This window comes from Mandrillus leucophaeus, unplaced genomic scaffold (assembly GCF_000951045.1).
Source record: "Mandrillus leucophaeus isolate KB7577 unplaced genomic scaffold, Mleu.le_1.0 Scaffold264, whole genome shotgun sequence".
In the NCBI taxonomy this organism is placed as follows: Eukaryota; Metazoa; Chordata; class Mammalia; order Primates; family Cercopithecidae; genus Mandrillus; species Mandrillus leucophaeus.
In genome coordinates, this window is record NW_012102743.1 from 2,555,512 (window position 1) to 2,561,119 (window position 5,608).

The window sequence follows — 5,608 nt, forward strand, 5'->3', positions numbered from 1 at the left end:
TATTTTTAGTAGAGATGAGATCTTGCTGTGTTGCCCAGGCTGGTCTTCAAGTCTTGAACTGAAGTGATCCTCCTGCCTTGGCCTCCCCAAATTTTGGGATTATAGATGTGAGCCACTGCGCCTGGCTCCTTATATCTTTTGACTCTGTTATTCCATTTCTGACAATCCTAAATATTAATAAATATGGAAAAAAGGGCCGGGCACAGTGGGTCACGCCTGTAACCCCAGCACTTTGGGAGGCCGAGGCAGGCGGATCACCAGAGGTCAGGAGTTCGAGACCAGCCTGGCCAATATGGTAAAACCCCATCTCTACTAAAAATACAAAATTAGCCAGGCATGGTGGTGCGTGCCTATAATCCCAGCTACCCGGGAGGCTGACGCAGGAGAATTGCTGGATCCTGAGAGGCTGTGGAGGCTGCAGTGAGCTGAGATTGTGCCAGTGCACTCCCTGGGGAACAGAGCGAGACCTCCGTCTCAAAACAAAATAAAATAAAAACAACTTTGCCAGTCTTTAACAAAGCTTTGTGTGTGTGTTTTTTTTTTTTTTTTGGAGACAGGGTCTTGCTCTGTCAGCCTGAACTGCAGTGGCACAATCATAGGTCACTGCAGCCTTGAACTCCTGGGCTCAAGCAATCCTCCTGCCTCAGCCTCCTGAGTAGCTCGTAATACAGGATGCGGTACTATAGGGGCATGACACTATGTCAGGCTAATTTGTGTTATTTTTAGTAGAGATGAGATCTTGCTGTGTTGCCCAGGCTGTACTATAGGGGCATGACACTATGTCAGGCTAATTTGTTTTATTTTTAGTAGAGATGAGATCTTGCTGTGTTGCCCAGGCTGGTCTTCAAGTCTTGAACTGAAGTGATCCTCCTGCCTTGGCCTCCCCAAATTTTGGGATTATAGATGTGAGCCACTGCGCCTGGCTCCTTATATCTTTTGACTCTGTTATTCCATTTCTGACAATCCTAAATATTAATAAATATGGAAAAAAGGGCCGGGCACAGTGGGTCACGCCTGTAACCCCAGCACTTTGGGAGGCCGAGGCAGGCGGATGAGGTCAGGAGATCGAGACCATCCTGGCTAACACAATGAAACCCTGTCTCTACTAAACATACAAAAAATTAGTCGGGCGTGGTGGCGGGCCCTGTAGTCCCAGCTACTCGGGAGGCTGAGGCAGGAGAATGGCATGAACCCAGGAGGCGGAGCTTGCAGTGAGCCGAGATCGTGCCACTGCACTCCAGCCTGGGCAATAGAGCGAGACTCTATCTAAAAAAATAAATAAATAAATAAATATGGAAAAAAGCTCTACATAAAAAATTGTATTACAAAACATTAGAAATGAATAAATTTTTATCTGACAGGAATTATTAAATATCTAATATACTTAGTCCAGTGTTCAGATATACAGTATGTAATAAATGTTGTTTATCAAGTTTGGTTTTCTAAGGTAGACAGAGACAAAGTTGACTGATACTAGGTTAGAACACCAGTTTTGGTTGAAATCAAAAGACCTTCTCTGTGTTAAACTCTTCTCTTGATTTGTTCAAAATGCTGTGTTACTATTGTAAAATATTTTTCTGATCTACAGGGCTTTCAGTGTTAGGGTGCTTCTAAAGCTGTCAGTTGTGGATAAGTAGAATCTAAAAATGGTCAGTTTAATATTGCCGTGTAGATTCAAAATCAAGCCTAAAGATGTAAAAATAGAGGTTTTTTTTTTTTTGGTATGTAGTATATGTATATGGCACAAAATACAAAAGATGCACAAAGACATACATTGGAAAGGTTAAATCCTTTTTCCATCCTTCCACCTCAGCCATCCAGTTACTTCTAGAAGTTATTACCGTGAAGTATTCCGTGCATATGCAAGTATATGAAATTACAAGTATTCATTCCTATACAAATGGAAGCATACTTTATATATTCTGTAATTTGCTTTTTTCACTTTTTTGAAACTCTTTCCATACTAGTATATAGTCCCATTTCATTCTTCTTCTTTTTTTTTTTTTTTTTAAAGATAGGGTCTCACTCTGTTGCCCAGCCTGGAGTGCAGTGGTGTGATCATAGCTCATTGCAGTCTCAAACTCCTGGGCTTAAGCAATCTTCCTGCTTCAGCCTTCCAAGTAGCTGAGGCCATAGGCATGTGTCACTGTGCCTGGCTACGTTTTAAAATTTATTTTTAGTTTTTTTTTTTTTTTTGTCTTGCTATGTTGTCCAGGCTGGTCTTGAACTCCTGACCTCAAGTGATCCTCCTGCCTCAACCTTCCAAAGTGCTAGGATTACAGGCATGAGCCACTGTGCCCAGCCACTTCATTCTTTTTAATGGGTGCATATGTATATCCTAGTTTAACAAGTTTCACATTGATGGACATTGTGGTTGTTTCTAGTTGTTTGCTACTACTGAGTGCTGCAGTAAATATTGGATATGCTGTTTTCTTTCTTTTTTTTTTTTTGAGACAGAGTCTTGCTCTTGTCACCTAGGCTGGAGTGCAACAGCAGGATTTCAGCTCACCACAACCTCTGCCTCCCAGGTTCAAGCGATTCTCCTGCCTCAGCCTCCCGAGTAGCTGGGATTACAGGCACCTGCCACCACGCCTGGCTATTTTTGTATTTTTAGTAGAGACGGGGTTTTGCCGTATTGGCCAGGCTGATCTCAAACTCCTGACCTTGTGATTCGCCTGCCTCAGCATCCCAAAGTGCTGGGATTACAGGCAGGAGCCACCGTGCCTGGCCTTCCTTCTTATTTCTTGAAGTCTTAGCTTCATAAGGATTGGCTGTTAATAAAGGTTTCCTCCTTGCTTCCTACTATGAATAATGCTTATGGAGTGTCAAACGAAAATCACTAGTGGATATAATGGAAATTGTTGATAGTAACATGAGAATTGTACAGTATTGTCAAATAAGCTTCTCCTAAAATACAAAGTATTTGCATTATATGAATTTTCCTTAATTTAGGGGAGGTGAATAAATGAATAGTTTCAACTTCTTTCAAGAGTGTACTTGAGTAAGGTAGCTAGAATAAAGTGGACACGGGGAATAATTGTGCCATATATTGAGAGCATCCTAGAGATAACATAATATCTGCTAACCTTTCAGTTCAGTTGCATTGTGGTCTTTATTCAGTTTGACCAGCAAGAAAATTTCAGTAGAGCATTTTAATAGGGAGAAAGCTGAATTTTAAATTAGATGACTAGTTTGGAATGAGACCTAGAATTGTTGCTAGGAGTAGAGGATAATAATAATAACAAATATTTATAAAGAACAGCTTACGAAGCATTTTAACGTACCTTAATCATTCTCACAGCAAGCCTATGAGTTAGATATTACTCCTGTTTGCATTTCACAGATAACACTGAGGCTAGAAAAGGTTAAAGTACTAGATGCCCATGGTCACACAGCTGATGAGTGACAGGGCCAGGACTCAAATCTGACTTTCTAATTTGAAGGGCCTGAAATACTAAGCTTTCTTTGTTTATTCGTATCCAATCTCTCCGCCCCTTCTTTTCCATAGAAACAAAATCAGCAATAAATAACTACAAGAACCATCATAATATAAGCACTTAGGGCAGTTTCCTTTTCTTGAAACTTACAACAAAAAGTTTACATTTCATCAATGATCACTGAGTTTTGGTACTCAGAACAGTACCATGTAATCAGAGCTCCAGCCTTCTTTTTTCTGTTACTTCTAAAAGTAGTGGCTTTGGGCCGGCTGCAGTGGCTCATGCCTGTAATCCCAGCCCTTTGGGAGGCTGAGGCGGGTGGATCACCTGAGGTCAGGAGTTCAAGACCACCCTGGCCAACATAGTGAAACTCCGTCTCTACTAAAAATACAAAAATTAGCTGGGGATGGTGGTGGTCACCTGTAATCCCAGCTACTCTGGAGGCTGAGGCAAGAGAATCGCTTGAACTCAGCAAGTGGAGGTTGCAGTGAGCCGAGATCGAGCCATTGCACTCCAGCCTGGGTGACAGGGCAAGACTCTGTCTCCAAAAAAAAAAAAAAAAAAAAAAAAAGAAGAAAAGAAAGACGTTTTGGCTACATGGTATGTCCATTTTTTTGATTGCATATGATGTTTTGTGCAAGTTGGTGGAGAGGGTAAAATTTGAGTAAACAAATATACAGTGGAGATTTTAACCTAATTAGAAAAAGGTATGAAAGTCAGAAGTGTTCCAGTAATTGACTAGGCTTTAGGACAGGGATACTGCACAAAATCCTTGGGCCCTAAAGTTGGAGAAGATGGAAGGAGGAGAGGAAACAGAATAGTGCTTCAAAAAGTAAACTTGAATATTAGACAGCCAGTCATCTACTCTGGAATCTATCAGGGGCTTGTTTAGTATGAAACTCAGATATAATTTTTTTTTCTTTTCTTTTTTGAGACAGGGTCTTGCTGCGTACGTTGCCCAGGTTGGAATGCAGTGGCGTGATCATGGCTCACTGTAGCCTTGACGTCCTAGGCTCAAGTGATCCTCCTGCCTCCGCCTACCAAGTAGCTAGGACCACAGGCGAAGCTGCCACGCCCGGATAATTAAAAAATAAAAATTTATAGAAACAGGGTTTTCTATGTTCTCCAGGCTGGTCTCGAACTCCTGGCCTCAAGCAATCCTACTGCCTAAGACCCCCAAAGTGCTGGGATTATAGGCAGGAGGTACCATGTCCATGCAGTTACAAACATAGTGTTTGCCCCAAAACTTTCATTGGATGTATGCAACTTTCTCTTCCTCTATTCCTACTTTTGCAATGGTGTACTCTGTAACAATAACATTTCCTCAGAGGTCCAAGATAGCCTCCTTTGCTGTGATTCTTACACAATTGTAAAAAAATTATTTGCTCCTGACATTTATGTGTAATACTGGGATTTATAAGATGACAAGGGTGAAAATAATATTTGTCGTATGCTTACCCTGTCAGGCTATTCACATTCAGCAGCTCTTGTAATCCTAGGTACACTCCTTGAGTGTCCCCATTTTACAGTTCAGGGTAACTGAGGCTAGTTATATCAAGCACTTTAGTTAGCGAGATAAGACATGCACCTACGTAAATATAACATGAAACAAGATAAATGGTTACAGTGTCAAAGCCACCGTTAGGTGGTAAGGGTGACCCTGTGAAGCAAAAACTAGCAGTTGCAGGACCACAGGCACACTTTACCACGTGCCTGCTTCTACAGATGAACTTTTCGGCGTGGCCACCCTAGGAATGAGACCTTGGGGGTGCGAATCCATGAAAGATGCCTGTGTATGTTGGATACCCGCGGGACTGTCCTCGTGGAATGCCGCATCCACGAGCCCTAGGTGCTCTCCATTTGAGGAAGTTGGCTGGGGGAGGGGGCTTGCCTTGCGGCTGCGTCCTGCTCCCCGCGCCCTGCCCCCACCTCCCAGCCTCTGCTGCCGCTAAACCCCGGAGAGCGGAGCGTGCACGTTGAGATTCCTCGGCGGGCTAGGCAGCGGTGCTGGGCATGCTCAGTGGGCAGGACCCGTTAGAGTGGCGAGTAAGGAAGCGTTGGCTCTTCTCGGGTCTGCCTTCCCCGGTTCAGGCCCCGGCCCTGGGCTTTTGTGTGCGCGTAGCTGCAGCCGCCGTTGCCTCCTCGCGGGGCTGCCCGACCCCAGATGCCGT

At 43.4% G+C, this 5,608-nt stretch overlaps 2 protein-coding genes across 2 annotated transcripts in view; both read left to right on the forward strand.

The window, feature by feature from the left end:
• Window positions 1–4,773, forward strand: part of DPY30 (dpy-30 homolog (C. elegans)) — a 28,304-nt gene extending 23,531 nt beyond the window's left edge. The window contains exon 7 of the mRNA XM_011984247.1: window positions 4,376–4,773. The gene's annotated coding sequence lies outside the window, so the exon portion shown is untranslated. The remainder of the gene's footprint in view (window positions 1–4,375) is intronic.
• A 598-nt stretch (window positions 4,774–5,371) lies between these two features.
• Window positions 5,372–5,608, forward strand: part of MEMO1 (mediator of cell motility 1) — a 149,327-nt gene continuing 149,090 nt past the window's right edge. Inside the window, exon 1 of the mRNA XM_011984253.1 lies at window positions 5,372–5,483. The gene's annotated coding sequence lies outside the window, so the exon portion shown is untranslated. The remainder of the gene's footprint in view (window positions 5,484–5,608) is intronic.